The sequence below is a fragment of the Palaemon carinicauda genome, chromosome 35 (genome assembly GCF_036898095.1).
Source record: "Palaemon carinicauda isolate YSFRI2023 chromosome 35, ASM3689809v2, whole genome shotgun sequence".
NCBI lineage: Eukaryota > Metazoa > Arthropoda > Malacostraca > Decapoda > Palaemonidae > Palaemon > Palaemon carinicauda.
Genome location: NC_090759.1, coordinates 78373885 through 78391887, shown reverse-complemented (window position 1 = coordinate 78391887; position 18003 = coordinate 78373885). Strand labels below are relative to the sequence as shown.

General features: G+C 51.7%; 1 long non-coding RNA gene across 1 annotated transcript in view; it reads left to right on the top strand.

The window, feature by feature from the left end:
- LOC137627909 (uncharacterized) overlaps positions 1 to 18003 on the top strand; it is a 54586-nt gene continuing 36583 nt past the window's right edge. Inside the window, exon 1 of the long non-coding RNA XR_011041243.1 lies at positions 1 to 125. This is a non-coding gene — a long non-coding RNA (uncharacterized lncRNA). The remainder of the gene's footprint in view (positions 126 to 18003) is intronic.

The following is an 18003-nucleotide window of genomic DNA, read 5'->3' as shown; positions in this document are numbered from 1 at the left end:
TATCATGAGTTTTGGGGATATTTACAGTAACCCATCTGGCAACACTGAACTTATTTTGTAAATAATCATCGCTATCCCGGAATTGAGTTCAACAAACTCTGGGTGTAAATACCCTATTACAACAGGTAAGATATTCAACTAGTTGTATAAGCGATAAGAAGGTTTGGTTTAACTGCCAATTAACGCAGCTAAGCCGTTAATGTATTTAGACTTTTTGTCATAACTAAAAGTATTCAGAGCAAACGGATTACGGTAGCACCGTATTTTCTTAGATTTCTTTTATATTGGTGATATTTAACCGATATTTATGCTACCACGTGTTCATTAGGGAGCGTCAATAAATTGATGAACAAAGGTGAGTTCAGCATAGAAAAATTAAAGTTGTATTACATTTTACTGAAAGGGATATGGCCTAACTTGAATTACCCTCACTGTCCCACTTAACCTTCGTCTGCGTGTTCTTACTGTCACCCCTGTATGAGCCCTTTGGTTACCGGGGGTGTAGGTATGATAGCGGCCACCTGTATGTATTGATATTTATAACTTAGAATGTGGCAGTGAAAGGGGGCCCGCTAGCCCCCCAGTTAGGTAAGCAGGTAAGGACACGGCTTGTAGGTTAGGTTAGGGGGGAAAGTATAGGTTAGTTGATGTCCATTTTAATGAATGCGTGAGGAACTGGCCGCCGATATACAAAGTTTCCGGTTACCTTTCCATACACTGCCAAATTATGCAAAGCTATTTTTTCCTGTATTGCTTTTTCATGCTTTCGAGTGATTACTCCATTTTTTAATTTAGTACATATTTTGAATATATATCAAATGGGTTAAGTTTTACAATTCTACAAGGTATCATTTCGAACAGAAAATATATGTTTTCCTGTATGTTTTCCCCACCCAAAACCCCGAGTTCCCACTGTGGGTCCCCCATTATCGGTGGATATAGATATATATATATATATATATACACATATATATTTCTGAAACTATTCATTTCCGACAGGAATGAGTGTCATTTTCTAAGAGAACGGACCATTTTCTATAGGAAAAAGTAGTTTTTTTTCCCTAGGTTACATTACCCTGTAATACAGTACAATAATACCCCAAATTATGCAAAGCTATTTTTTCCTGTATTGCTTTTTCATACTTTTGAGTAATTACTCCATTTTTTAATTTAGTATATATTCTGAATACTTATCAAATGTACGCTGGCATCACAAACTATGTTGACGATGTCAATTCTAGGCCGTTTAGTGAGAAAACCTGGCTAGTTTTTGTATAATCCTATAATTTTTTAGAATTTTAACTCATTTCCTATGTGGCGAATTTTTAAATTATGAAAAACTAATATAGGAAAACAGTATATTTGCATCCTAATTTGGTAGTATATAGAGAGCGTGGTCTTATAAACAAATACCGGTTACCTTTACTTAAGTAGCTGATGGGTGTGTCTGCCATTCCACAAAATGCTTGTATATTAGGTGGAGCCTTTGTATAACCATGGACAAGACCTCTCGTGCATAAAACACCACCTAACCTAACCTACAAGTTGTGTCCTTACCTAATCAAGGACTAGTGCCCTCCTGCGAAACCCTTTAGACTGCCACAGTCTCAGCAATAGGGTTGAAAATTAGGGAGTAATGGGATATGGGTGTCATCATATATACCCCCCCCATTAACTTACCTAATTATGTAAATATTAGTACTATAGTAAATGATTACCTTTATTTTTATGGTTTTAATATAATATTAGGGGAGTTTGGAAATGACAATCAAATAGATTTCATGTATCTTGGGTACATATATATAATTTCTTTAATAGTTAGGTTACAGTAAGGTAGGTTAAGTTAGAACTCTTGACTTATTTTTTGAACAGTGACCCAGCTTCTTACAAATGCTTCTAGATCTCTTCAAACCCATTATTTAGAACCCTATAACCTTTAGTTGGTGACTACTAATAATCTGGGTAGGCCTACTTTAGTTTTTTTAAACTCCTGTCAGGTGTTGATCATATTCAGACTTTGATTTTCCTTTTCCATATTTCTGTATTAGTACTGGTAGCCATTTGCAATCAGAAATAGTTATCCTGTCACGAGACTTTTTTTTTGGGCAATCTCTTGCCTCCACATCTACTATACAAGCTTGGCCAAGGCACCAAACACCCGTTGAGATATGGGGTCCTTTGACTGGCCAGACACTACAGCATTGGACCCCTCTTTGGAAATATTTCGTTTTTCCTATGCCTACACATATAACGAATAGTCTGGCCTATTCTGTCCAGATTCTCCTCTTTCCTCTTTTTTTTTTTACCCTGAACAAATTCATTATCCAATCACAATATAGTCTATCATAGGTCCCATAGTTTTTATAACTAGGTCTCAATTCATAACAGTACTGCAGTTGTTTGTTTCACTTATGATTTTATGTAGGAGTGGATTCGTTCTATATACAAATTATTCATTCCTCACAGAATTCTTAACTGATAACGAGAAGATTGTGTGTTAGAGAAACGGAAGATGCCGTAAGATTATAACCTTCTTGACCTTAGTAATTTAAGTGCATTATAATTGCAAAGGTAGAGAGAGAGAGAGAGAGAGGTCCACAGGAGTTGAAAACTCCTTCCTCCCTCAGTTAATGAAAGACATCTCACATTAAGTCAGCTTAGGGGGGGTCACGTGAAGTTACAATACAGTATATGTTATGTTTTTCTCCTGGGAATTTGCCGCATCTGAGTGTCATTACACAAACTATGAAGTATTTTTATTTGAGATGTGCTCATGTAGGAAAAGAGGGGCTGTCGTAAGTAAAGACACAACAATGTAAGTCAGGCTAGGTAATGGACCCATAGGCTGTGACATATCTCTTGATATCCTTACGGTAAAGTTCTAGCACAATGGTGAATTTGGCTGTGGCTCAAAATACAGGACTTAAACTTGTTTTCTGTAACGCTAAGAGTAACCTGTCTTCTCATCTTCATTTCAATCTAAGCTTACAAAAATTATGAGATAGTAAGAAATCAGAATTGGTCCTAGTGGAATACAGTACCGTACTGTGAATGGCTAGTTGTTATTAGTTCTGATTTTTTAAAGATTGTTTGTTCCGTAACCGAAATACAAACCACGCTATTTACATAGGGTTTACTTTTCGGCGTAGCTGAAATGACGAGCCATTAAGATTTTAACGAGGGTTAACTACCCCCCGCTAGTTAGCCGGGGGTAGGGAAGGGGTAGCTTGCTACCCCCCCCCCCTACACACACACACCTGTGAGTTGTCTCTCTTCACTTTTTGGCTCGGACGAAGACAGACGTTGCTATTTTTCGTCCTCGTTAATGACAGCCTTAATTTTCTTTTTGTCTTTTTCTAGTGCTGTGTGCTTGGAAGTTGACCTCGACCTTTGCCATCGTTATGCGCAAGTGCCCTGGACTCGCTGGCCGCCCTTGTGGGACCTTTATGTCAGTGGAGGACACCGATCCTCACACCCTTTGCCCGCAGTGCCGAGGCCGACGGTGTGATAGAGAGAATATGTGTGGTGAGTGCAGGAAGTGGTCTGCCTCCCAGTGGGAGAAGTTCGGCCGCCGGCGTAAGAAGTAGTCTAAGAGAGACCGTTCTCCTTCAGGGGCAACCTTGAAGAAGGAGGGCTCCAAGGACTCCTCTTCCGCCGCCCGAATCTCCCCCGAAGCTCCCACTCGAGCGGTCTCTCCTGAGAGGCTGCCGAGTGGTAGCGCAGGCCCTAGTGGTGTTTCCCGACCTCGGGGTGCGGGAGAGGGCGTTGCCTCCCTTAGCGTGGCAGCTCCCTCTTCTCCTCCGGGGGAGGATAATTTGGATTTTGAGCAATTTGACCAGACTGATGCTAATAATGATTTGTTTCAGCTTTGGGCTTCCTTGGGGCTTAAGGGCACGCCCTCCAAGGAAGCCCTGTTTGACCCGATCCAGTTGGGGGCTGCGGTCAAACAGTCGCCGGTAATACCGGAGGTATTCCCTTCGGATTTTGTCGACACTGTTTTGGCCGAACCTTCCGACAGGTCTGGTCAAACCCTTGATAATGCTCCTGTTGCGGACGTTGCTGATGGCCCTCCTCCTCCCTCCGAAGATCCTCCGAGGGGGGAGGTGAGCCCCACGGTCTCTCCTGCGGGCGGGTCTTCCTCTCCGGGGAGCGCGCTGTCAGAGACTCCTCTTCGGAGGACTGATGACCCGGACGCCCTTCCTCGTGGTCGTATTCGATGTAAGGCCCGTAGGCCTCTTCGCAGCAGAGGGCTTCCTTCTCCCTATAAAGAAGTTAGGAGGCGCCTCTTTGGGTCGTCCTCTCCTGATCCTCCCCCGAAGGAGGAGCCTCCCCGTCAGGAGCGCCCCTTGACCTCTCTGCGGATCGTTCGCGATCCCCTACGTCTGCCAGACCTTCCGACCTGCCTTCTCCGTTCCTGGCCGCAGATGCAGTTTGGGCGCCTTCTCATCCTGTTATCCAACAGGCACTGATCCCTTCGGGGTTAAGGGACTCTACTCACGGTGTGGGTAAGTCCCTTGCGCGTCAGGGTTCCCCTGCACGCCTACCTGCGCGTTCGCGTGCAGTAGCGCTCAAGCGCTCCCCAGAGTTAAAGTCTTCGGACTTAACTCACCAGCGCTCTCCTGTTCGGCAGCGATCACCTGCTAGCCAGCGCTCCCCTGCGCTCCCCTGCGCGGCAGCGATCACCTGCTCGCCAGCGCTCGCCTTCTCGTAGGTCTCCTGCGAAGCAGCGCCCTCGTGTTTCTGATGTGCGCATTGTGCGCCATTGTTCTCCTGTGAGCAGCCGCGCTATTGATCAACCTGTGCCTGTTGTGCGCCAACGTTCATCATCTCGTCCACGATCGCCTGATCTGGACTTAGGCAAGGGTACTAACCCATCGCCTCGCCCGCGCGCCCCTCTGCTCCGGCGCAACAGCGAGCTAAAGCTCCTGTTCGCGAGCGTTTGCCTGCGCGTTCTTCCACCTCTTCAGATGTGTGCGGAAACCTTACTGCGCGCCAACGTTCTCTTGCTTGTTCACGCGATCACTCGCCTGTGCGCAAGCGCTCTCCTGAGTGCCCTCGCCCTTCCCAGCCTGATCGCCCCAGGCCTCCGACTCGCCCGCGCGATAAATCACCTGCGCGCAGTCGTTCGCCTGTTTGTGGTTCGCGCAGTCGTTCGCCTGTTTGTGGTTCGCGCAGTCGTTCGCCTGTTTGTGGTTCGCGCAGTCGTTCGCCTGTTTGTGGTTCGCGCAGTCGTTCGCCTGTTTGTGGTTCGCGCAGTCGTTCGCCTGTTTGTGGTTCGCGCAGTCGTTCGCCTGTTTGTGGTTCGCGCAGTCGTTCGCCTGTTTGTGGTTCGCGCCTTCGTTCTCCTGAACGCACGCGACATCGCTCGCCATCACGCCAGCGCTCCTCGCCTGGCAAACGCTCGCCAAGTCGCTTGCGACTTCTTTCGCGTTCTCCTACGCGCCGCCATCGATCGCCTAGTGCTCAGCGCAGACCTTCGCCCGCGCGGTCTCGTGCTCCTTCACGTGCGCGCCAACGCGTTCCCTCGCCGACGCGCCAACGCGATCGCTCGCCATGGCGCCATTGTGCCATTTCGCCTACACGCCCGCGCGCCCACTCGCCAGCGCGCCGTCTCGCCCGCGAGCATACGCACCCACGCGCATTCTTTCACACGCGGCAATGCGCCCGCGCTTCGGAAATCGCCCGTGCGCGATTCCTTGAATGCTTTTTCGCGTGAAGACCGTCGCGATTCTCACTCCCGCAGGGAACATCAGCGCAACCAACCGACAGGGACACGGACTTCCAGAGCAGTCTCTGGATCGCCTCAGCGCAAGCGTAGGTTTTCTCACCAGGACCAGGACCAGGAAGGATCTACGGAGAGGTCCATGCAACACTCTCTTTCCTCTTCTTCTTTTCAGGCAGGCCCCGTGGTGTCCACTCCGAAAGATCAGGAGATCCCCTTCCCTCCAGCGGGAATAACTGACACTGCGTCAGTTACTCGCCAGCCTTGGTTCCGTCACATTATGAACGCAGTGGTCCAGGCTGTGAAGCCTGCCTTCGTTGATATGGGACTTAAACCAATGGCAGGCTCTCCCCCGTTGAAGAGAAGGAGAGGAGTGGACTTCGTGGTGACTTCTCGGGTGAAGTTGGCTCCCAAGAGGTTGGTTAGGAGGACTCCTATGCCTTCTCCTACGTGTGCTGTTTCTCCTTCTCCTGTGGACGTGTTATCTCCTTCCTCAGGAGAGTCCAGCGAGGCAGGGTTATCTCCCACGGCACCAATGGGAGGAACCCCTCCTCTTCGGAGAGAAGCTGCTCGCGAGGATGCCCCCTCCCGGACCTCTTTGCTGGAGTCCTGTATTCCTCCTAGGAGGGAGCCCAAGGACTCCAAGATGGTTCCTAAATAGTCATCCAGGATACGTCCAGAGCCAACTAAACCCCATGAGGACGTCCACGTTTCTCCCCAAGATGAGCCTTTGGGGACCGGAGACTTAGCTGCCAGTTCGCAAGGAGGAGACCAGTTCGAGTCAGAGCACGCTTTCTGGCAGGTCCTAAGCTTGATGAGGCAGCTCAACAAGTTTAAGGACCCGGAGACTGCCCCTCGTCAGGGCAAGGACACGGTGCTAGACAAAGTCTTTGGCACCCAGAAGCCCCCTAAGTCCAGCGCAGCTTTACCTTGGTCCAAAGGGGTGAAAGGGGCCAGGGATAGAGTCGAAGCCCAGCTCTCCGAGCTCGCCTCCTCCGGTCATTCTTCTGCCGGGTTCAAACTCCTTCCACCTCCTCGAGTACATCAGAGGAGGTACTTTGAGATCATGGGGTAGTCCAGTATGGTCCTTCCGCTCCACCATTCCGTGGAAGAGCTGACCAGGGGAACTCCTCTCGAGAAGCTCTCCGCCCGGCAAGTGACGTTCTCGGCGTCGTAGATCCTGAACCTTGAGAAGGTCGCGAAGAGTGCCATGCAGGCAACTTCGTGCCTGGACGTTTGGCTGGGATCTCTAGGCATCCTATTGCGCTCTGAGGATCTGTCCAAGGAGAGCAATAGGAAGGCTTTGGAGACCTTCCTCCTCTCCGGCACGCGTTCGATCGAGTTCCTCGCTCATCAGGCAGCTAACCTGTGGGCTAACTCGATCCTCAAGCGTCGCGACACAGTGACCGAGAGGTTCCATCCGAAGGTCCCCGCCGTGGACGTCTGCAGGGTCAGGCACTCCTCCATTACTGGGAGGGATCTGCTCGATCCCAAGGATTTGGAACGAACAGCCGAGAGGTGGAGGAGATCGAATCAAGATTCTCTCCTCCAGAGGGCCTTGACATCTCGGCCCTACAAGCCTCCGGCACCTCAACAGCAACAGCAGCCTCGCAAGACATCGAAGCAGGCTCCGGCAGCTAAGACAGGGGTGTCTAAGCCGCAGCCCTTTCAGACCAAGGACAGAAGGCGCGGCAAGTCCTCTAGGGGAGGTAAGAATCCTAGAGGCAGTGGCCGAGGCCGCAAGCGCTAGGATTGGCAATCCCCCCGCGTGTCCACCTGTGGGGGGATGCCTGAAAAGTTGCGTGCACAGGTGGCAGCAACTTGGGGCCGATTCTTGGACGGTCTCTGTGGTCGGCCAAGGTTATCGCGTCCCATTCATGACATTTCCACCTCCCCTGACACTGAATCCAGTGCCGCTGAACTCCTATGCCATGGGATCGGCAAAGGGGTTAGCCCTTCCGGCGGAAGTCGAGACCATGCTCAAGAAGGATGCTCTCCAGGAGGTCGACGACGGCTCCCCAGGCTTCTTCAGTCGACTCTTTCTTGTAAAGGAAACGTCTAGAGGCTGGAGACCGGTCATCGACCTCTCAGCCCTGAACAAGTTTGTCAAGCAAACTTCGTTCAGCATGGAGACAGCAGAGACGGTCAGACTTGCAGTGAGACCGCAAGACTTCATGTGCACACTGGATCTGAAGGATGAGTACTTCCAGATCCCAATCCATCCGTCTTCCAGGAAGTACTTGAGATTCAGCCTATACAGCAAGATCTACCAGTTCAAGGTGCTGTGTTTCGGTCTCTCCACAGCTCCTCAAGTGTTCACCAGAGTGTTCGCTTTGATTTCGTCTTGGGCGTACAGGAACGGCATACGTCTCCTCCGTTATCTGGACGACTGGCTGGTCCTGGCAGACTCGGAGTCGGCCCTTCTTCGACACCGAGACAGGCTTCTGGAGGTTTGCCGAGACCTGGGGGTCGTGGTAAACCTCGAGAAGTCCTCTCTGCTTCCGACAAAACGACTGGTATATCTAGGCATGATATTAGACACCGATCTCCACAAAGCCTTTCCATTGGACGACAGGATAGCAAGGCTGAGGAAGGTCGCAGAACCTTTCCTCAGGCGGGAAGAGCTCCCGGCCCATTCGTGGTTGCGTCTTCTAGGTCACCTTTCCTCCCTGGCACGTCTAGTTCCGAACGGCCGCCTCAGGATAAGATCCCTACAATGGCGGCTGAAGTCCCGGTGGAATCAAGGCTCCGATTCTTCAGACTTTCGGGTCCCTATTGGACCCACGGAACTGACGGACCTTCGGTGGTGGTTGGACGACGTGAACCTCCGGAAGGGAGTGGATCTTCTCGTCCTCCCCCAAGAATTGACTCTGTTTTCGGATGCGTCAAAAGAAGGGTGGGGGGCCCACATTCTGAACCAAAGGATCTCAGGCCTGTGGTCAGAATCAGAAAAGTACCTCCACATCAACCTGCTAGAAATGAAGGCAGTTTTCCTGGCTCTTCAACAGTTCCAACGGACCTTGGCGGGTCACTCCGTAGTGGTGATGAGCGACAACACTACGGTACTGGCTTACATCAACAAGCAGGGAGGTACCTTTTCTCGACAGCTATCCCATCTTGCAGTAGAGATTCTGAGGTGGTCCGAAGCCCACTCGGTCACACTTTCGGCTCGCTTCATTCCAGGCAAGAGGAATGTCCTCGACGACAGTCTGAGCAGAACGACGCAGATAGTGAGTACCGAGTGGTCTTTGGATCCTCAGATAGCCAACAAAGTCCTGACTTTGTGGGGTTCCCCGACGGTGGACCTGTTCGCGACAGCCTTGAACTCCAAGCTGCCCCTGTACTGTTCTCTAGTCCTGGACCCCAAGGCTCTCTGGCAAGATGCCTTTCAGCAGAGGTGGGACAACATCGACGTTTACGCCTTCCCACCTTTCTGTCTGATGAGAAGGGTGCTCAACAAGACCAGACTATCGGTCAATCTCTCCATGACTCTTATAGCTCCGCTATGGCATCACGCGGAATGGTTCCCGGACCTTCTGCAGCTCCTGACGGAACTTCCGAGGGAACTCCCCCCACGACACGAGCCACTCAGACAATCACACTGTAACATCTTTCACAGGGCCGTAGCGTCGCTTCGGCTTCACGCCTGGAGACTATCCAGCATCTCCTCACTGAGAGAGGATTTTCGCAGCAGGTTGCGGACAGGATGTCTCGCCACCTGCGCAAATCCTCTATCGGAGTCTACCAGGCGAAGTGGAAAGTCTTCTGTGGTTGGTGTCATGGGAGGGGTATCTCTCCACTTGATGCCACTATTCCAGCAATAGCGGAGTTCCCTGTGTATTTACGGGAGGAAATGCGCCTTTCAGTTCCAGCGGTGAAAGGCTATTGCTCAGCCTTAAGCCTGGCATTTAGGCTGAAAGGAGTGGACATTTCCTCTTCGTTAGAACTCTCTCTACTCTTACGCAGCTATGAGCTTACTTGCCCTCAGTCAGAAGTAAGACCTCCTCCTTGGAACGTGGTTCAGGTCCTCAGGGCTCTGAAGAGAGCCTCGTTTGAACCATTACGCCAGGCGTCTGATCGCCACCTGTCTTGGAAGACGGCTTTCCTGCTCGCTTTGGCATCGGCCAAGCGGGTCAGTGAACTTCATGGTCTTTCTTACGACGTCGCCCATTCAAGGGGATGGGGGGAGGTAACGTTCAGGTTCGTCCCTGAGTTTGTTCCCAAGACTCAGAATCCTGGGGTGCCGGACCTTAGGTTCGACTCCTTCAGGGTGACGAGTCTTCGTTCTGTAACAAGTGATCCAGACCATCTGTTACTTTGCCCAGTAAGGTGTCTGAGGTATTACTTGAAGAGAACAGCTGCAGTCCGTCCTCAGGTGCAAGCGTTATTCGTAAGCACAGGAAGGACGAAGAGGAGGGTCACCAGGAACACCATCTCAGCCTGGATCCGGAAGGTTATCCAACATACCTTGGATCCTGACCCTCCTCCGTCACGCCGCCCTAGAGCGGACGATGTCAGGGGCATCGCTACGTCCCTGGCATTCAAGAGAAATTTCTCTGTGACGCAGGTTTTGCAAGCTGGGGTGTGGAAGCGTCAGACGACGTTCACAGCCCACTACCTGCAGGACGTAACCCTCAGGAGCTTCGATACATTCTCTATTGGCCCTGTGGTGGCTGCACAACAGCTGTTCTAACCTCAGGCTCCTTAATGGACAGGTAGCAGAGGGTTGGGGGCATTGTTACACGGTTTTAGTCTGCGTGATTGAAAGAGTATGTCTGGCCCTTACTTCTTTCTTCATTCTCCCCTCCCTTGGGGAAAGCAGCATCCTGGTCTCTGTATAGCTGACCTCAACCTCTGCAGGTAAACCATGCTCCCTTGTGCTCCTAGTATTAACTATGATACTGTTTGCGTCCCCCATACCCTGACGAGGTGGTATTGGGAACGTCCTAGCTTAGATTTCTATCTAAAGAACTCCAGGTCAACTTCCTAGGAAGAGTCACAACTTCCTCCACACACAACTTATGTAGGCCGCGCATCCGTAGCAAGCTTCGGAGAGTGCGAGGTGCAGGGACCCCCTTTCTCGAGTGCTGCTCACTCGGTTTTCGGGTCCCCGGGTAAAGCCAAAGCCAGTAAGGCTGGGGACTTTCCGCCCTTCCTAAGGGGTAAGTCACCCTATGTAAATAGCGTGGTTTGTATTTCGGTTACGGAACAAATGACAAATTCGGAGATAATTTGTATTTTTCAATATTAAACTTACCCGATAATCATGTAGCTGTCAACTCCGTTGCCCGACAGAATTCTACGGAAGGGATACGCCAGCGATCGCTATACAAGAGGGGGGTGTACTCACAAGCGCCACCTGTGGCCAGGTACTGCAGTACTTCTTGTTGACACCACTTCAATTTTTCCTCTGTCGTGCTTCCGGCAAGACGTTCATGGATACGCTTATAATTTTGGAGTCTTGTTCACGGTTTTTGGTGAAGTATTGCTCTAAGATTTCAGCTTTCGCTATTCAGGAAGTTTTATTATTAGCTTAGCTAGCTTTTGGAATTAATTTGATTAATTATGGTGACGAAGAGAGTATGAACTCTCTTTCACCTTTAAATGGCCGACCCTTCCCTTAGACGGAAGTGTTGGTGTCTAAGAGAGTATAGACTCTCTTTCTTAGTTTTGCTTAACAAAAGTTATAGATTTATTTTTTATCTCTCCGCCTTTTATAGGCCTCTTCGATTAACTTCCTTTTATTATAAACTTATTAAAATTAATTTTTATATTTGTTTATATTCGACCTTTCCTAATAGTAGGCGGTCTTTTCTTGGTACCGAAGTTAATTAACATTGAGCCCGTCATTTCGGTTTTACCTGTTAACATATTATGCTTTGTTCCGTAACCGAAATACAAACCACGCTATTTACAAAGGGTATTACTTTTAGCGTAGCTGAAATGGCGAGCCATTAGAATTTAACGAGGGTGTATTACCCCCGCGCTAGTTAGCGGGGGGGTAGGGGAGTGGTAGCTAGCTACCCCTCCTCCCCCTCACACACAGGTGAATACTCACTTTCACTTTTGGCTCGGACTGTGACAGACGTCTCTGTCTTGGTCCTCGCTTGGCAGCCATTGTCTGTTTTGTCTTTACTTAATCGCTTACTTTTCTTTTACTCAATATATATGTAAACATGTTTTCATGTTTGTATATATATTTGAGTATAGAAATAAGTAAGTTTCCTTTTCAGATGTGTGTGTGTAGTGTACGATATCTACGTGGAGGCCTCGGCAGTTAGGCCACCACGGCCTAATTTTATGGGTTGCGATCGAGTTTGACTTCGGTCTTTCTCTCTCTCTCTCTCTTGAGGTCGTTCACCCTTTTACTATGTTTTACTACGCCCTTGTAGCTTCCTTCCCGTGTGGGTGGGGTTGCTACGCCGTACATTTTGTCTCAATTAGTTTATGAATCTAATTGTAGTTGTTAATTTTTCAGCTTGTAGAACGATTCCTTTCGGGGTTTTCGTTTTTTTTTTTTCTTTAGTGTTCATTCATTTTTAAATTACATAATTACATAGTTACATAATTATAATTGTTATAATTCTGTTTTGGTTACAGCTCTCCTTCCGCGTGTGTAAGTGGTTGTGAGGGCACGTGCCTATTGTGTAATTCTTGTTCCTTTTCCTCGGGATTCCTCTTCGGAGCCTTCCCGGGGGAATGAATGTGTACTAATATTATTTGTTTTTTTTTTTTTACAGTTACCGATCTAGTTCGTTTCTGTAATATAGCAACGGTGTGAGCTGTCTGGTTGAGTCCTGGGGATTCGGCTGTTGCTGCCTCCCCCTTGTATTGTCGTCAGGGGCGTGTCTCCTACTGGTAGTACTCCCGTGTCGACGGACAGCTCTCCAGTTCATTTTAGAACAGTCAGGAGGCTTGCCTCCTTGGGCGGATAACTTTCCTTCCGAGGGAAGTTTTTTCCTGTCCAGGCTTGAGCTTTTCCTCTTTTGGGGGGTTCTTCTCTTGCCTTTTTTTCGTGCGACTATGCTCTTGGTGCTGAGCGGTCGCACCTGCAGTTTCGCTCAAGGGGCTGGGCAACTGCAGGATCTCCTCTTCGGAGGATTGCCCCTTTTAGGTCACTGGCTGACCAGTCTCTTCCACGAAGTGTTTCTCTTTCGTTCGCGAGAGAGTACACTCATAGAGACTCCTCTTCGGAGGTTTCTTCTGTTGCTGTTGCTGTTGGCCTCCCTCGCCGTAAGGCCCTCCGTCCGCCTCGTCGTAAGGGCCTCTCATCTCCCTATAAGGGTGCTTGAGGCGCCTTTTTGAATCTCCGTTTGCAGCCTACAACTTCTTTTTCTCGATCTTCCGTCTTGGTGCAGATGGACAGCAGTCTAATCTCGTCTTCCGACGGGCAACGGTCTTCCCGACGGACAACGGTCTTCCCGACGGACAGCGGTCTTCCGACGGACATCAGTCTCCCGGCGGACAACGATCCCTTCGGGGCAAAGGGTTGCCCCCACGGGGGTTCTTCCCTTGCGTGTCAGGGTTTCCCTGCGCGCCCTTCTGTTCGTCAGCGCTCTCCTGTTCGTCAGCGCTTTCAAGATGATCTTCCCTGCAGTTCCTGTTACGTGCCCTGTGCGCCCACGTTCGCCCTCGCGATCTAGAACTTAGGTTCAGGTCGGGGTCAAGGACTCTTCTTCTTTGCGCGGGCTTCCACGCGTAGCCTTCTGCTCGTCAGCGATCATCAGCTCGTCAGCGATCATCAGCTCGTCAGCGATCATCAGCTCGCCAGCGATCGTCAGCTCGTCAGCGATCATCAGCTCGCCAGCGATCGTCAGCTCGTCAGCGATCATCAGCTCGCCAGCGATCTCCGGATCGCCCACGTGTGTTACAGCTGGCACGCCAACGTTCTCCAACACTTCTGAAGGAACATGGTTCGCCAGCTACTAGCTCAACTGCGGATGCTGATCGCCATCGCGCGACCCTCAACTGCAGATGCTGATCGCCATCGCGCGACCCTCAACTGCGGATGCTGATCGCCATCGCGCGACCCTCAACTGCGGATGCTGATCGCCATCGCGCGACCCTCAACTGCGGATGCTGATCGCCATCGCGCGATCCTCAACTGCGGATGCTGATCGCCATCGCGCGACCCTCAACTGCGGATGCTGATCGCCATCGCGCGACCCTCAACTGCGGATGCTGATCGCCATCGCGTGACCCTCAACTGCGGATGCTGATCGCCATCGCACAACCCTGAACGATTGCCCGCTTCGCATGCTGCTCCTCATCGCACAACCCTGAACGATCGCCCTCTTGCGGATGCTGATCACCATCGCACCCTTTCACGCGATCATTCACCTGCGCATGCTGCTCGCCATCGCACAACCCTGAACGATTGCCCGCTTCGCATGCTGCTCCTCATCGCACAACCCTGAACGATCGCCCTCTTGCGGATGCTGATCACCATCGCACCCTTTCACGCGATCATTCACCTGCGCATGCTGCTCGCCATCGCACAACCCTGAACGATTGCCCGCTTCGCATGCTGCTCCTCATCGCACAACCCTGAACGATCGCCCTCTTGCGGATGCTGATCACCATCGCACTCTATCACGCGATCATTCACCTACACATGCTGCTCGCCATCGCTTACCGCCAGCGATCTTCTTCACCTACGCGGCAGCACGATCCCTCGCCGTCACGCCCATTCGCCTGCGCGCCCGCGCGATCGCTCGCCTGCGCGCCCGCGCGATCGCTCGCCTGCGCGCCCGCGCGATCGCTCGCCTGCGCGCCCGCGCGATCGCTCGCCTGCGCGCCCGCGCGATCGCTCGCCTGCGCGCCCTCGCGACCGCTCGCCGGCGCGCCCTCACGACCGCTCGCCTGCGCGCCCGCGCGACCACTCGCCTGTGCGCCCGCGCGACCACTCGCCTGTGCGCCCGCGCGACCACTCGCCTGTGCGCCCGCGCGACCATTCGCCTTTGCGCGACCGTTCGCCCTCGCGCGACCATAGTTCGCGGCGAATTCCACAGCCGGTGGTAGCAGCAGGGACGCGTGCTCCTAGGCGGCACTCGGGATCACCTCCATCCAAGCACAGGTTGGTAGTGCAGGACGAAGACAGGTCAGTACAGCATTCTTCCCACCTTCTTTTCAAGCAGGAACCGTCGTGTCCTCTCCAAAGGATCGCCCGATCCCTTTCACCTTAGCGAGGATTTCGGACTCTGTGTCCTTGGAGCAGCAGACATGGTTTGATCCGCTGGCACGGGCGTTAATGAGGTTTATGAAACCAGCACTCACCGGCCAGGGTAACAAACCAGCGGCTGTCTCTCCTACGCTGAAGAGAAAGAGAGGAGTGGACTTCGTGGTGACTTCCCCCAGGGCGAAGTTGGTTCCCAAGAGGTCGGTCTCGAGGGTCCCCTCTCCTGCACGAGTACTCTCTCCTTCTCCCGCCCTGGAAGGATTTTTGGCGGGGGGGCTTTCCGTTGAAGATTTCTCCATCAAACAAGGGGTGACTGCTTACCTCTTCCTCTGGGAGCTTACCAGGTTCTTTCCCTCCTCGGTTACGGCCCGAGGTTTGGTTCAAGGAAGCTACAGGAAGATCAAGGGTACTTTCCTCCTCTCGAGCTCAGGCACCTTGGCCTTTCGTCATTAAGTATCTACTTGCGGACAAGCTCGATGTTGTACCATCTGGACGCACTGACTGAAGGCTTCCTTCGGGTGTCTCATCTGTGGAGGTCAACGACCTCAGACACCCTTCCATCCTTGAGAAGAGTTTTGTCTTTGCCCAAGGACAGAGACTTAAACATCTGCTGTGCGGAGTAAATCGACTTCCGGTTTCACTCCTCCAAGGCGCTTTCTTCCAGACTCTGCAGGGCTCCAGCTCCCTTTTCTTTCAACCACGTCGGCCTAAGTTATCGGCTACGACAACTGGGACAAGGTGTCCAATTGCAGTTTCCTCCTGTCAGGAACAGATGGCACGGGAGACTCCCCCGGGGGGGCATAGTCCTAAAAGGAGTTCACGAACTCTAGGATTGCAGGTTTTTTCGCTGGGAGGATGCTTAAGGTTACTCATCCGAATGACAGCTTCCCGATGCCCATTCCCGCACAATCTCTGTGAGTAGCCAAGGATATCGCGCCTGCCGTCTCTGTCAGCGAATTCAGTGTCTCTGAACCTCTATGCCATAGCATCAGCAGAGTTGCCCGGTTGGGCAGAATGATCCATACCTTAGGCGAAGGTCTTCCTTAGGATCATCGACGGCTTCACCCCCGGCCCCCTCAGTCGATCCTTTCTTGTAAGGAAGGATCTGAGAGGGGACGTCCATAGTCGACCTCTCAGCCCTGATCAAGTTTGTCGAACAAACTTCGGCCAGCGTAGACCAGCAGAATCGATCAGACTGGTAACGAGGCGACAGGACTCCTTTAACCCTGGATCGGAAGGACGGGTACTTTCAGTTTCCATTCCATCCATCTTCCAGGGTGCTCGTCGAATTCAGCCTAAACTGCAAGTATTCCTGCTTATGATGCAGTGTGGCTATCCCGCCGTGGCATAGCAGGTTTGTTTCCCCAGAGAACTCTCCCTGCCTTCCTCTTGGCCGCTCAGGTGCAGACTTCCGCCTCCTCTGCTGTTTGGAGGGCTGGTCAACTCCGGTAGGCTCGGGTTTCGACCTGATTCAGCGCCGGGAAAAGCTTCCGAATGCTGACCATGAGTGTGGGCTCATGGTATTTTGCTTGGAGCCTTCTCTTCCTCTGCCTCAACATCTGGAGTATCTGGCCATGATATTGAGTCAACCGCCTTACCACGTTGGAAACCCCGCTTCTCGTCCGTCCAGCGAGGTTAAGCAACGTCGGTACTTGGATGGGTGACCACCTGGGGACGCCAGATTCTGTTACCACATCCTCCGAGCCTTCCTTTCGGTTCACCGTGGCAAGACTGAGGAGAGTCGCAGTACCTGTTCTCAGTCAAGCAGAGTTTTCAGCCCTACCTTGGAACGTTTCCTAGTTCTTCTTTCCTCATTGACCCGTCTATAGTCCGAACGGTCGCCTCAGGATAAGTTCCATGTGGGGCGATCCAAGTTCCGGTGGCTTCAGGCAATGTTTAACCGGACTCCCTGGCCCTATGGGACCAGCGGAACTATTAAACCTGCAATGGGTGTTGACCTATGGAGCCTCTTGATGGTAGTGGATATTCTCGTCCTTTCCCCACATTCTTGATGCGGTTCTCGGACTCGTCAAAGGAAAGGGGGGGGGGGGCATGTTCCGGTCCAGGCCTATGGTCAAGACCTGAAGGATACCTCTCCATCATTCAGGCAGGCTTAAGGGCCTTAGTCTGGCCCCTCTTCAGATCCTACCGCTCCTGCCAAGTCGCCCCGTTGCGTGTCGACTTCATGCTAACCAGCAGGGGACGCATTTTCACACCTTCACATCTTGCAGTAGAGATATCGGGATGATTGAGATTCTCTCAATTCCACCATCGGCTCTCTCATTCCAGGCAGGGGAATGTTTCTCTCAGACTATCCGAGCAGAGCCTCATAGAGAGAGTGTACCTAGGGGTCTTTGACCTTGGGTAACCAGCAAGTGCTGGTCTGGGGGACCTGATCGCGACAGCTTGGAACCTCAAGCTTCCGCTAGTTTTCCCCCCAGTCTCAGACCCCGAGACTCTGGCAAGATGCATTCCGGTGATGGTGGGACAACTTCGACGCCTGCGTCTTCCCTCCTTTTTGTCTGCGGACAATGGGTCTCAACAAAACCAGGTTGTCTGTCAACCTTTCAATGGGAGAGCTCCACTGGGACTATGTGCAGAACGGTTTCTGGACCCTCTGCTTCCCCTGACGGAACTCCCGGGAGAGCTTCTCCCACGGCGCAGACTACTCAAGCAACCACACTGCGACATCTCTCCCGAACCGGGGCGTCGCTTCGGCTTCATGCCTGGAGACACTACGCTTCCTCCTCTAGAAGAGACAACCCGCTACAGTCGCGGTACGGAGGTCGCGTCATCTGCGATAGTCATCCACAGGGGTCTCCCAGGCAAAGTGAAGAGTCTAAGGTGGTTGGTGCCGTGGGAGATATACTTCTTCCCGTGAGGCCTCTTCTCCAGCAATAACGGTCTTATTGCCTTTCGGCGGGAGGAAACTCCTTTCCGCTCTTGGCAATGAAGCCTGTCGCTCAGCCTTTCCCTGACCTTCAGGCTTAAAGGAATAACTTTTTCCTGCCCGCTGGATCTATCCTCGCTCATGCGAAGCTACGATCGTCCCTGCCCTAGTCGGAGGAAGACCTCCAACTTGGAGCATGGCTCGGACTTTTAG